At 43.1% G+C, this 13,622-nt stretch overlaps 1 protein-coding gene across 2 annotated transcripts in view; it reads right to left on the bottom strand.

The window, feature by feature from the left end:
* The window catches only part of fam204a (family with sequence similarity 204 member A), a 209,957-nt gene extending 196,711 nt beyond the window's left edge, over window positions 1-13,246 (bottom strand). The window contains exon 1 of one of the 2 annotated variants that reach the window (XM_059653029.1): window positions 13,128-13,246. The gene's annotated coding sequence lies outside the window, so the exon portion shown is untranslated. The remainder of the gene's footprint in view (window positions 1-13,127) is intronic. The other variant, XM_048550968.2, reaches the window with a different exon arrangement.
* Between the last annotated feature and the right edge of the window lie 376 nt (window positions 13,247-13,622).

Here is a 13,622-nt window from a genome sequence, read left to right as displayed (position 1 = left end):
TGGTTCCTCCTTTCCCTTCCTCGACATTTCTGTTTCCATTTCTGAGGATAGACTGGCCACTAGTATCCGCTATAAACCCACTGACTCCCACCGTTACCTGGATTGTACATCCTCATACCCTGCTCTTTGCCATCCCATTCTCTCAGCTCCTCCGTCTCCGTCGTATATGTTCAGATAAGGCCAACCTCAACAAGGGAGCCTCCGAAATGTCTAATTTCTTCCTCAACCGAGGATTCCCCAGCACTGTTGTCCACAGGGCCCTCAACTGGGTCCGACCCATCTCCCGCACTTCCACCTTCACCCCTTCTCTTCCCTCCCGCAACAGCGTTAGGGTTCCCCTTATCCTCACCTACCAACGCACCAGCATCCACATCCAGAAGATCATCAGATGCCATTTCCGTCACCCCCAGCGAGATACCACCACCAGACACATATTCCCCTCCCCTCTCTTGTCTGTTTCCCTCAGGAACCGCCGGGGAACCCTGATCCACACCTCCTTCACCCCAACACCCCTCCATAGCCCTACAGTACCTTCCCATGTAACTGGCAAAGGTGTAAAACTTGCCCATTTACCTCCTCCGTCCTCACTATCCAAGGGTCCAAACATACCTTCCTGGTAAAGCAACACTTCGCCTGCACTTCCAAGATCTAGTCTACAGCAGTCGCTGCTCACAATGTGGTCTCCTCTATATTGGGGAAACAAAGCATAGACTGTGTAACCGCTTCGCAGAACACCCATATTCTGCTCGCAAAAAGACCCTGAACTACTTGTTGCCTGCCACTTTAATACACCACCCTGTTCCCTGGCCAAAATGTCGGTCTCTGGCTTGTTGCAGTGTTCCAGCAAAGCTCAACACAAGCTGGAAGAACAACACCTCATTTTCCACTTGGGGACCCTGCAGCCCTCCGGACTCAATATCGAGTGGGGCCTAAACTCTCCCATGTAGCAGCTCCCTCCTCCACAAACCAAGCCTTGTTATCACACAGCCTGCCTTTACACACCACCTGCTGTTAGTCACTAACGGTCTCCATTAGTAACTATTCACCCTCCCAGCCTGATTGTTAGCAACTCCCTTGTCTATCCAACTGTCTTTCTCTTTTTTTCTTCACAGTGGCTACCAGACTGGCTGAGCTTTGCCAGCAACTTTGTTTCTGTTTCTGATTTACAGCACTTGCAGTTCTTTTGGTTTTCAGATAGAAAGACCTATTGGGCACTTTTGCAGAAAACTGAATAATCATCATCAGAAACACTCCATGATTAAGAAAGAGACCTTGAGTTTGGTGTTGCCATTGCGACATTTCAACATTTATATTGACCATTGTATATTCCGATCATAACTCCATAATGTTTTTGGAAAAAATTAAAAATAAAAGTTCTAGACTGTTAGATGGAGCTTATTATTGTAGCTATTCAATGTGGAAATTAAATACCTGGCAGGATGAGAGAACATAATTGCTGACATGTTGTTGCAACTTTGATGAAGAAAGATAGAAGTGTTTGGCACTGGGGGAAACACAACTGGAATGGACTGAAGTAGTCAATATTTGCACGATTAGAATCAATGCAATGTGCATCTATTGTGGTGTACTAATAGCCTAAGACTAAAGGCTTTTAACAAAGAAGCTCTTTGTATACTGAGGTAATAGGATCTGCAGATGCTGGAGAATCCAAGATAACAAGGTGAAGAACTGGATGAACCCAGCAGGCCAAGCAGCATCACAGGAGCAGGAAGGCTGACGGTTCCGGCCTAAACCCTTCATCAGAAATGGCCCAAAACGTCAGCCTTCCTGATCCTATGATGTTGTTTGGCCTGCTGTGTTCATCCAGCTCTACACCTTGTTAGCTCTTAGTATACAGTTTGTTTGTTTTTTGAAAAAGTTGGCAGGGTGGTGGTGGGGGGGGGGGGGGGGGGGGGGGGAGTGTAATGATACTATGGCTTTAAAATGGCGTATATTGTCCTGTCTTTTTTTATGATGCAAGGTTGAGACAAAGGTAACAAGCGGCCTGCTACGAATAAAAGGTAAACAGCTTGTGAGGCATTTTTTAAAAAATTTGGAACAATAGCAATAGCCTGAATTAGTGGTGATGTTTCCACACAACCAGGGCTATTTTTTTCTTTAGTTTTAGCATTCAGTAGCAGTAGCTGAGTTCTTGCATCTGGGTGTGGAAACTCTTATTCCTCTTTCTGTTACAGCTACAAGTTCAGGTTCTCTTCCCAATGCTAGAATTGCATGTGAGACAATTTACTTTACTGAATTTGCCTTTGCCAAAGGTGTATTTGTGGAATGTTGCTATATGGAACAGTTAATTAGTTGCAGTTAACATGTATTATTTTGTGAAGCATTCTGATAGAGTTACAATAAAGCCAATTCTTTTCTTTTACTTTTTTTGGTCTATAGTTTAGTTATAGTGTATGAGTAAATTATATTTTGTTTCAAGCCTGGCAATCTGACCAATAAAATTGCATCCGGAACACAGTGCCTTACACTTATCCTGAAAATAAGCAAACATTAGGATGTAGACAATCTTCTTAATGTATTTTGAGGGGGTTTTTTGTGGCCCATAACAACGGAGGAATGAAAGCAGCTATCTGACAGTCTGAAAGCCATGTTAACTGCCGCCTGGTGTTAGCCATACCTAATTATGCAAAGCCATTCATGGTGGCTATCGATGCAAGTGAAGTGGGTGTCGGTGCTGCACTCTTGAAAGAAGGCGATGAGCAGACAGAAAGAGTTATTGAGTATTTTTCCTGAAAAGTTGAATTTTTTTTTCTTCTTTATTCATTAATTGGATCAGGGCATCACTGGCCAGGCAGCATTTATTGCCCATCCCATTGCTGTGGGTCTGGAATCACATCTAGGCCAGACCAGGTAAGGGTGGTAGTGTCCTTCGTTAAAGGTCATTATCAATAATTTCGTAATTGAGACAAAGACCTTGAATTTGATGTTGGTATTACAACATTTCAACATTTATGTTGCCAATAATGTCTCTGAGACAATTGTATATACTGATCATAACCCCTTAATATTTTTGGAAAAATGTTAAAGATTAAAAATACCAAACTGTTTAGACAGTGTTTGTTACAGCCATTTTATTTGAAAATTATACACGTGGCAGGATGGCAGAATGCAATCGTGAATGTGTTGTCACAACTGTGATAAAGAAAGACAAAAGTGTTCAGTGGCAGAAGAAACATCTTGAAATGGACTGTAGTATTGCATGTTTACATGCTTAGTGTCAATGAAATGTATATGCATTTTGGTATATTAATAGCATAAAGCTTACAGGTTCTGAAAATGAAGCCATTATTATATTTTCATGTTTCATTTTTTTAAGGAGGTGGGGAGGAGGTATGATGATGCTATAGCTTCAAGAGGTGTATTTTGTTCTGGTTTGTTTTTTGTGAAGAGAAGTTGAGACCGAGGTATAGAGTGGACTGTTCCAAGCCAATAAAGGATTTTTTTTAAAAGGCTGGAACAAGATGAATGGGTGGGGTCTGGTTCCAACAAAATGAGGGTTTATAGCTTAGTTCTCAGCAGTTGTTGGAGTTTTAGAAGTTGGTTCTGGAATAGGCTACATCTTTCTCTCTGTTATGGCTAAAAGATGGACTTCTCCCTGCTGCCAGAATTACATGGGAGACAATCTATTTTGCTGAATTTGCCTTTCTAAGGGCGTGTTAATGGAATGTTTATGGAATATATTGGAACAGTTCCTGTTTAGTTGAACTGATCAGGAATTTAGTGAAATTGAGAAGTAGCAAAAACACAGTTGAAGCAGGATACAGAGATGGAAATAGGCAATTTCAGTGATGGGACAGTCAGGATTAAAAACTCTCCTCAGCTTCAAATATGATAACGGGATTGTACTGATTTCTGATTCAGATTTTGCCAGGGAGCACAATGGAATTACTGGATGGAAAAAGTGTGATTGAAAAACTGACTTTGGCAGTCTCAATATTTACTTGAGGAAATTACTGGTTGTGGTGTGGCAAAGCTAGATGTAGTCAGTGTGCAGGTGGAACCCCTTTTACTTTTACTCACTCAAAAGGACATAGACATCACTAGCTGAGTAGTGTTTATTGCCCGTCTTTAGTTGCTCTTGAGAAGGTGGTGGTAAGCTGCCTTCTTGAACCATTATAGTCTATGTGCTATATGTTGACCAATAGTGCCCTTCAAGAGGGAATTCCAGGATTTTGATGCAGCAAAACTAAAGGAACAGCGATTTATTTCCAAGTCGGGATGGTGAGTGGGCTGGATAGGAATTTGCAGGTAGTGTCTTCCCAACTATGTGCTGCCCTTCACTTCAAGATGGAAGTGATTGTGGGTTTGGAATGAGGTGTCTAAGGACATTTGTTGAATTCTGCAGTGCATCTTGGAGGTAGTAGTAGTAGCAGTAGTAGCAGCAGTGTGTACTGAGCATTGGTGGTGGGGTAGTGTCTGTAGTGCCAACCCAACAGGTTGGTTTGTCCGGTAATAGTATCAAGCTTCTTTAGTGTTAGAGCTGAACCCATCCTGGCAAGTGGGAAGTATTCTATCGCACTGCTGACCTGCGCCTTGTAGATGGTGGACAGGTTTCAGGGAGTCAGGATCTGAGTTACTCACTGCAGTAATCTTAGTTTCTGACATTCTCTTGTTGTCACTGTGTTAGCATGGTGAGTCCAGTGAGTTTCTAGTTAATGATAATCGCCAGCATGTTGATAGTGGGCGATTCAGTGATGCTAAAACCACTGAAATGTCAAGGGGCAATGGTTAAATTGTCTCTTATTGCAGCTGGTCACTGCCTGACATTTGTGTGGTACGAATGTTACTTGCCACTTGTCTGCCCAAGTCTGGATGTTGGCCAATCTTGTGGCATTTGAAAATGGACTGCTTCAGTACGGGGAGTTGCAAATGGTGCTGAACATTGTGTGATCATCACCAAGCAACCCCATTTCTGATCTCACGATGGAAGGAAGGTCAATGATGCACTTGAAGATGGCTGAGCCTAGGATGCTATCCTGAGGAATTCCTGCAGAGATGTCCTGAAGTTGACAGACCTCCAACAAGCATTTTTCTATGTTACAGGTATGACTCCAACCCACTGCCCCCGATACCATTTGATTCCGGTTTTGCCGGGGTTCCTTGATACCACACTCTGTCAAATACAGCCTTGGTTTCAAAGGCTGTCATTCTCACCTCATCTCTGGAGTTCAGCTTTTTGCCCATGTTTTAACCAAGGCTGTAGTGAGGTCAAGTGCTGAGTGGCCCAGGCAGAACCCAAACTGGACAACATTGAGCAAGTTACTACTTGATAGCACTATTGCTGACACCTTCCAACAATAGTATCAACAGTCCTACAATACTATCAAAACAACTCTTAATAAAAATTTTCCCCAACATCTTATGTGACGGTGACAAACGTAAACTAGCCCTCGTCATCTTTTAATCTGCACATGCCACCTTCAACCTGGTTGACCACACTGCTCTCTTCCTAATGTCTTTCCCCATTGTCCAGCTGGGCTAGAGCACTCACATGGTTCCATTGTTACTCATATGGTAACAGCCAGAGAATCATCTCTGCCACCTTCTCATCCTGCTGCTGTACCGCTACCTCTACCCCTGAAGAATCCATTCTCTGCTCCCTTCTGTTTTTCAGACTTCATCAGAAAACGCAGTACCAGGTCTCCTGGCTTCAGGTTAAACATGCGCAAGGAAGCCTTCCGCTGATTACCACATATTGTCCTACCTCAGCTGATGAATCAGTACTCCTCCGTGTTGGACAACATTTGGAGGAAGTACGCAGGATGGCAAAAGTGCAAAATGTACTCTGGGTTGAGAGTATCAACATCCACGACCAACAGTCACTCAGCAGCAGCACTACTGGTCCAGTTGGTCAGGTCCTAAAGGGCATAGCTGCTAGAATGGGTCTGCAACAGGTGGTGAGGGAACAAGGTGGGCGAAAAACAAGAAATACTTGACCTCATCCTTAACAATCTACAGGCTGCAGATTCGTCTGTCCATGACAGTTTCAGTAAGACTGACCACCATATTTTCCTTGTGGAGATGGAAGATCCACCTTCATGTTGAGTATAACATCCATTGTGTTGTGTGGCACTCAGCACACAAAATGGGACACACTTTGAACAGACCTAGCAACTCAAGTCTGGGCACCTATGAAGCACTGTGGGCCATCAACAGCAGCAGCAGAATTGTACTCCAGCACAATCTCCAACCACGTGGCTCAGCATATTCCCCCATTCAACCATTACCAAATTAAGCCAAAGGATCAACCTTCATTCAATGGACAGTACAGGAAGGAATGCCAGGAACAGCATTAGGGTTACCTTAAAATGAGGCATCATCCAGTGAAGCTACCAAACAGGAGTACGTGCATGCCAAACAACATAAGCAGTATGTGACAGGCCAAACTAAGAGATCCTAAAACCAATGGGATCAGATCAAAGCTCTGCAATCCTGCTGTATCCAATCATGAATGGTGGTGGATGATTAAGCAACTCACTGGGGGAGGAGGCTCCAGAAATCTCCCCACCATCAATGATGGAAGAGCTCAGCACATCAATGCAAAAGATAAAGCTAAAGCAATAGCAGCAATCTTCAGCCAGGAGTGTCAACTGGATGATCCATCTTAGCCTTCTCCAGTGGTCCTCAGCATTGCAGATACCAGTCTTCAGCCAATTTGATTCATTCCATGTGATATCAAGAAACGGTTGGAGACTTTGGATACTTCAAAGGTGACAGGGCCTGACAACATTCTGGCAACAGTACTGAAGACTTGTGCTCCAGAACTTATTGCTCCCTTAGTCAAGCTCTTCCAGTCATTTACAATGCTGGCATCTACACGACAATGTGGAAAATTGCCCAGATATATCCTGTACACAAAACACAGGACAAATCCAACCTATTCAATTACTGCCTCATCACTCGACTAGTGTCCTAGGCCCAACCATCTTCAACTGCTTCAAAGACCAACCCTTGATCATAAGGTCAGAAAATGGATGTTCTAAGAAGCATCATCTAAATATCACAAGTCACGAGCATGATGGAATACTCCCCACTGGCCCAAATGGGTGCAGCTCCAACAACACTCAAGAAGCTTGACACCATCCAGAACAAAGCAGCTCACCTGATTGGCACCACGTCCATAAATATCCACTCCCTCCACCATCAATTCTTAGTGGTAGCAGTGTGTACTATCTATAAGATCCTTAGATAGCACCTCCTAAACCCATAAACAATTCCATCTAGAAGGACAGGATCAGCAGATACATGGGATAGTCACTACCTACAAGTTCCTCTCCAAGCCACTCAAAGAATCATAGAGCCATACAGGACAGGAACAGATACGCTGGTCCAACTTGTCTGTGACAACCAAACATGCCAAATTAGTGTAGCACCAATTGCCAGCATTTGGCCCATATCATTCTTCCTATCCAGATGGCTTTTAAATATTATAATTTTACCAGCCTCCACCAATTCCTGTGGTAGGTCATTCCATACATGCACTGCCCTCTATGTGAAAAAGTTGTCCTTTAGGTTCCTTAAATAACTTTCCCCTCACCTCAAACCTATGCTCTCCAGCTTTGGATTCCCTGACCCTGGCTCTTCAACTCATCTATGCCCCTCATGATTTTATAAACCTTTATACTGTCACCCCTCAGTCACTGACAATCAAGGGAAAATGGCCCCAGCCTATTCAGCCTATCCCTATATGGGTCAATACACTGACAAATAAAGGGGTACCAAATGCCTTCTTCACTACTCTGTCTACTGTGACTCCACCTTCGAGAAACTAAGAAGCTGCACCCCCGGTCTCTCTGTTTGGCAATACTTCCCAGGTCTCAACCATTAAGACTGTAATTCCTGCTCTGATTTGCTTCACCAAAATGTAGCACCTCACATTTATCTAAATTAAACACCATCTGCCACTTCTGACTTGGACATATATTGCCACTCGTTCAGTGTTGCTGGGTCAAATCCTGGAATTCCATTGTAGGTCAACCTAGAGCAGGTGGATGCACTGATCTGTGTAATTCAAACTTTATTTCAGAATTCCAGCATTTAAATAGTTGTTGTTTCTCTTTAAATCCGTATATTCAAAATGAGAAGCTGCAAGATTAACGCAAGCAAAGTGATAAGACTATTTTTGTCATGACTATGATTTCTTTCAACATTCTTGGATGTATGCCATGACGGCACTAAGGTCTTTCCAATATGTTACATTTTCTTTTTATTACAGATTCCTAGTAGTTATCCTATCTTATTGCTCCATCACCTCTTACAATTATATTGCTGCAGTATAAAAGCCGATGCAAAAAATTCAGTTAATGTCTCTATTAGCGCTTCATCCCACTCTCAAGTTGAATTCCTTTTTCATCTCTATTTAATCCACTTTGTCTTTTAATTATTCATCTAGGTTTTGTCTGTTCATTATTTTTAATACATTTCTTTATAACTGACAGAATTTTCAGTTTATTTTGCCTCACATTTTTGTTTCATATTCTTGTTTGTCAATACCTCTAAACTTGTCAGGCATCTACTTGCCTTCTCCACCCTTATCTACCAGTCTGACTTTCATTAAAACCACACTATGCATTCAAGCGATTCCAGCGGTGGCAGCATCTTTATTTGTGTAGTCTGTACACTTATCAACTCCTGTTTGAATACAAACGGTGGAAGATATAGTGGCTCATTGCTGTGTTTTTTGTCCTAGTTAATACAGGTTACCTCGTTTTTAAGATCTCATTTAAGTGGCTTTTTGTCCTCAATCAAATGGCTTTAGTCATTCACTCTTTCTCCTTCTTATTTTTAATTTTAAATTTAATTTTAATATTAAAACTAATTATGTCTCTACTTCCCCATTGCTCCCTCCTTTCCATTACATAAAAGCCCATTTAATTTCCTAGAACTTAATCTGGATTTGTCTCCTTTCTTATTAAACTAGAAACACACTAGATTTTCCGAAGAAGGGTCCAGACCCGAAATGTCAGCTTTCCTGCTCCTCTGACGCTGCCTGGCCTGCTGTGTTTCTCCAGCTCCACGCCTTGTTATCTCAGACGACAGAATTGGCAGTTCCTACTATCCCTGTAGAAATGCCATGCTTTGTTTAACACTTGCATTACTTTTAATCAAGCATATCTGTGAACAATCAAAACCACCCACTATCATTTATGGTCATCTTGCATTCATCCCTTAGAATATGTTTCATCCTTATTTCATAATGGTAACCAAACAGATCTTACACATTTGCGCCACCAGACAAGATTACTTGCATGCCAAACAACCTAAGTAGCAAGTAACAGACACAGCTAAGCAATCCCACAACCAACAGATCAGATCTAAGCTCTGTAGTCCTGCCACATCCAGTCGCGAATGGTAGTGCATGATTAAGCAACTCACTGGAGGAGGCAGCTCCACAAATATCCCCATCCTCAATGATGGAAGAGCCCAGCACACCAGTGCAAAAGAGAACGCCGAAGCAACAGCAGCAATCTTCAGCCAGAGTGCTGAGTGGATGATCCATCCAGGTCTCCTCCAGTAGTCCCCAGCATTACTGATACTAGTCTTCAGCCAATTCAATTCACTCCATGTTATATCAAGAAACAGTTGGAGGTACTGGATACACCAAAGGCTACGGACCCTGACAACATTCCGAATATAGTACTGATGACTTGTGGTCCAGAACATCCCGCTCCACTAGCCAAGCTATTTCAGTACAGTTACCACACTGACACCCACCCAACAATGTGGAAAACTGCCCAAGCATGTCCTGAACATAAACAGCAGGATGAATCCAACCCGGCCAATTACCAACCCTTCCATCTACACTCAATCATCAGTAAATTGATGGAAGGTGTCATCAATAGTGCTTTCTGCAGCAACTGTTCAGCAACGTCCAGTTTGGGTTCCCCTCAGCTCCTGACCACATTGCAGCCTTGGTTCAAACATGGACAGAAGAATAGAATTCCAGTAGTGAGGTGAGAATGACAGCCCTTGACATGAAGGTTGCATTTGACCAAGTGTGGCATCATGGAGTCCTAGCAAAACAGGGGTCAGTTGGTATTGGGAAAAATTTCTCTGACAGTTAGAGTCATATCTGACACAGTGGAAGATGGTTGTAGTTGGTGGAGGTCAGTTATCTCAGCTCCAGGACATTGCTGCATGAGTTCCTCAGGTAGTGTCCTGGGACCAACAACCTTCAGCTGCTTTATCAATGACTTTCTCTCCATTATCGGGTCTGAAGTGAGGACGTTTGCCGATGATCGCACAATGTTCAGCACCATTTATGACTCCTCAAATACTGATGCAATCAGTGTTCAAATGCAACAAGATCTGGACAATACCCAGGCTTGGGCTGACAAGTGGCAAGTGACATTCACACCACACAAATGCCAGGCAGTGACCATCTGCAATAAGAGATAATCTAACCACCGCCCTTGACATTCAATGGTGTTACCATCATTGAATTCCCCACGATCAACTTTCTGGGAGTTATCATTGATTAGAAGCTCAACTAAGCTCACCACACAGAAGCACTGGCTACAAAAGCAGGTCTGAAGCAAGGAAAACGGTGGCATGTAGCTCACCTCCTGACTCCCCAAAGCCTGTCCATCTACAAGACAAGTTGGTAGCAGATGGAATATTCTCCACTTGCCTGAATGAGGGCAGTCCCAACAACACTCAAGAAGCTTGAAATCATCCAGGGCAGCACAGTAGTTAGCACTGCTGCCTCATGTCGCCAGGGAACCAGGTTCAATTCCATACTCGGGCGATTGTCTGTGTGGAGTTTGTATGTTCTCCTCGAGTCTGCGTGGATTTCCTCTGGGTGCTCTGGTTTCCTCTCACAGTCCAAAGATGTGCAAATTAGGTGGATTGGCCATGATAAATGTGCATAGTGTTCTGGGATGTGTAAGCTAGGTACAGTAGCCACAGGAAGTGCAGGGTTACAGGGATAGGGTGGTGGGGTAGGTCTGCGTGGGATGGTGTTTGGAGGGTAGATGTGGACTTGTTGGGCTAAACAGCCTGTTTCTACACTGTGGGATTCTATGATAAAGCAGCCTGCTTGATTGCCATGGTATCCATAAGTATCTGCTCCATCCACCACTAACGCTCAGTAGCAACTGTGTGTACTATCTACAAGATGCACTGCAGAAAATTCACCAAAGCTTCTCAGACAGCACCTGCCAAACTACGATCAATTCCATCCAGAAGGACAAGGGCAGCAGATACATGGGAACACCAGCACCTTCAAAGTCCCCTCCAAGCCACTCACCATACTAACTTGCAAATTTATCACTGTTTCTCCACTATTGCTCAGTCAAAATCCTGGAATTCTATCCCTAGTTGCTTTGGATTAAGTGTACTACGTCAGCATACAAAAACTCAAAAATGCAGTCAATGTACTCTCTAAAAATGATGCGATAATGCTCAGTACCATTGATAAACTTGCGATTCCATGATCAGTGGAGTTCAGTAGCAGCCCTGCAAATTACATCTCAATTTGAATTTGTAAATTTGGGTCACATTTGAGGGCTCTTGTGGTGCATTGGTAGCCTCCCTGTCTTTGAGCCAGGAGACCCAGGTTCACGTCCCACCTGTTCTAGAGGTGTGTAATAACATCTCTGAACAGGCTGATAAGAAATAATTTTTAAGTTTCCTTTTTCAGATTTTAATTTTGTTACAATGCCCTTAAAGGGTTGTCCCTTCTTTAGTTATTCATTTGTTTCATTGTTTCCAAAAGCATATACAGCATCATTTCTCCTTTATTTTCAATGCATTTTAGAGCTGATATCTACAATATTCCTTGGTGTGTTTTTTTTTCCTGTTTCAATTTGCATTGTTTGTTTCCAATTTATGCAATTCTGTGCTTACAAATGTACAAAAAAATCTACATGGATAAGCAGATAAAACCCATCATTTCAAAAAAATTTTGTACAGCATAAGGTCCTAAAAATTCAAAGAAAAACCTCTGCTCTATAAAAAGTAATGACCGGGAAACATGAATGAAAATGATCCAATCTCAAAAATTTCGATGACAATGACATTTTGTGCTTTGCATTTGTAACCAAAGAGGCTGATGAACTTCTCAGTAGAATTAGTTCCCCAGTTTCTACCACCAGTTAAAATCTCGTGTTGAGTTTGGAACTCAATGCTACCAAGCATTGTGTGTCATGTTCAAATTAATTGACTGCCAACTGCTATTGGATAACTGCATATTGTATATGTTCAAATCTTCAAATTTACCATATTACTCTGTAAATTATTTAAATTCTGATTACTATTTGCAACTTGTTCATTTATAACTCAAGCATATTCAATTTACTTTGGCTTGGTGTATTTGTTCATTTTAATTCTATTCAGTTACTTTTTTACACGGTCACTTACATATGCTTCCAAAATTATTTGCAAGTAAAATACTGAAATATAGATGAGGTAGAGTTGGGTAATCAAATTCTTTCAATGATTGACGTGAAATGAATGTCTGCGTCTCTGAGAGGCAATAAAATTAGAAAAATGCAGCGCAAATGGCCGGGCAATGGGAAAACGAAGGGTACACCGTGGGAGAATGGGAAAAGTCAGTAGCGAGATGGGAAATATTCCATCGTAAATACAGGGGAACTGCTGTCGACGGGGGAAACGGATGGTAAAGTGGGCGAGAAGCGTGAATGTATTCACAGAAGAATGAAGTGAAGCAGATGAAAGTAGTCAATGGATGGATGAAGGGCTGCAGCAACCAACAAGAGATGCTTCTTTTTTAAAAAAAACTATGCTAGTGATCTCTGGAACAACAAGGAGATGTTGTTACCCCACCAGGACATGCAGATACCTCTTTTCATCTGAAAAGATCTGTAAGAGATCCCAGGAAGAGCAGAGAATGAAAATAAAATAAAAAGTCAAAGCATTAGGCAATGATCACCCGGGGAAACAACAAAGTCTGACAAGGGGAACAGTAGGAAGCAGAGAGTGAGGAAAAGGAGTGACAGAGAACAGGAGAATGACGATTAAAGAACAAGCTGAGAAACACCGGCTGATTGTGGTCCACAGCCGGATTTGCTGCTTTACTACTTGATTTCCAACGCTCTACTACTACAAAACCACACGTTATGTTATCAATGTTTAATTATTTTTACCTCGCCAGTCGAGAGTCACACACCGCCGATTCCCGGGAAACAACTTCCTCCAAGATGGCGCTCGGCCGCTAGGTTGAGGCCGGAACCAACAGACGGAGACAAGGAGGAAAGCGGCGGGGGAACGCATATAGTGTGAGGTTGGGTCACGTGGAGCCTCGGTCGGTCGGTGGGGGCGGGAAACGCTATGACGTCAGGAGAGGACCAGAGACAGTGAGCTGGTGTCCGTGAGAGTGACAGTTGTCCGGAGCGATGGTCAGTGTGAGACCCTGACAACGACCGCTGTCCGGAGAGGCGGTCGGTGTGAGACCCTGCGAGTGACCGCTGCCCAGAGAGAGGGTCAGTGTGATACCCTGAGAGTGACCGCTGTCAAGACAGAAGGTCAGTGTGATACCCTGAGAGTGACCTCTGTCCAGAGCAAGGGTCAGTGTGAGACCCTGAGAGTGACCGCTGTCTGGAGAGAGGGTCAGCGTGTGACCCTAAGAGTGTCTGCTGTCT

This window comes from Stegostoma tigrinum, chromosome 20, assembly GCF_030684315.1.
Source record: "Stegostoma tigrinum isolate sSteTig4 chromosome 20, sSteTig4.hap1, whole genome shotgun sequence".
Taxonomy (NCBI): Eukaryota; Metazoa; Chordata; class Chondrichthyes; order Orectolobiformes; family Stegostomatidae; genus Stegostoma; species Stegostoma tigrinum.
The sequence above is the reverse complement of the archived record's forward strand: the minus strand, read 5'-3'. Positions and strand labels throughout refer to the sequence as shown.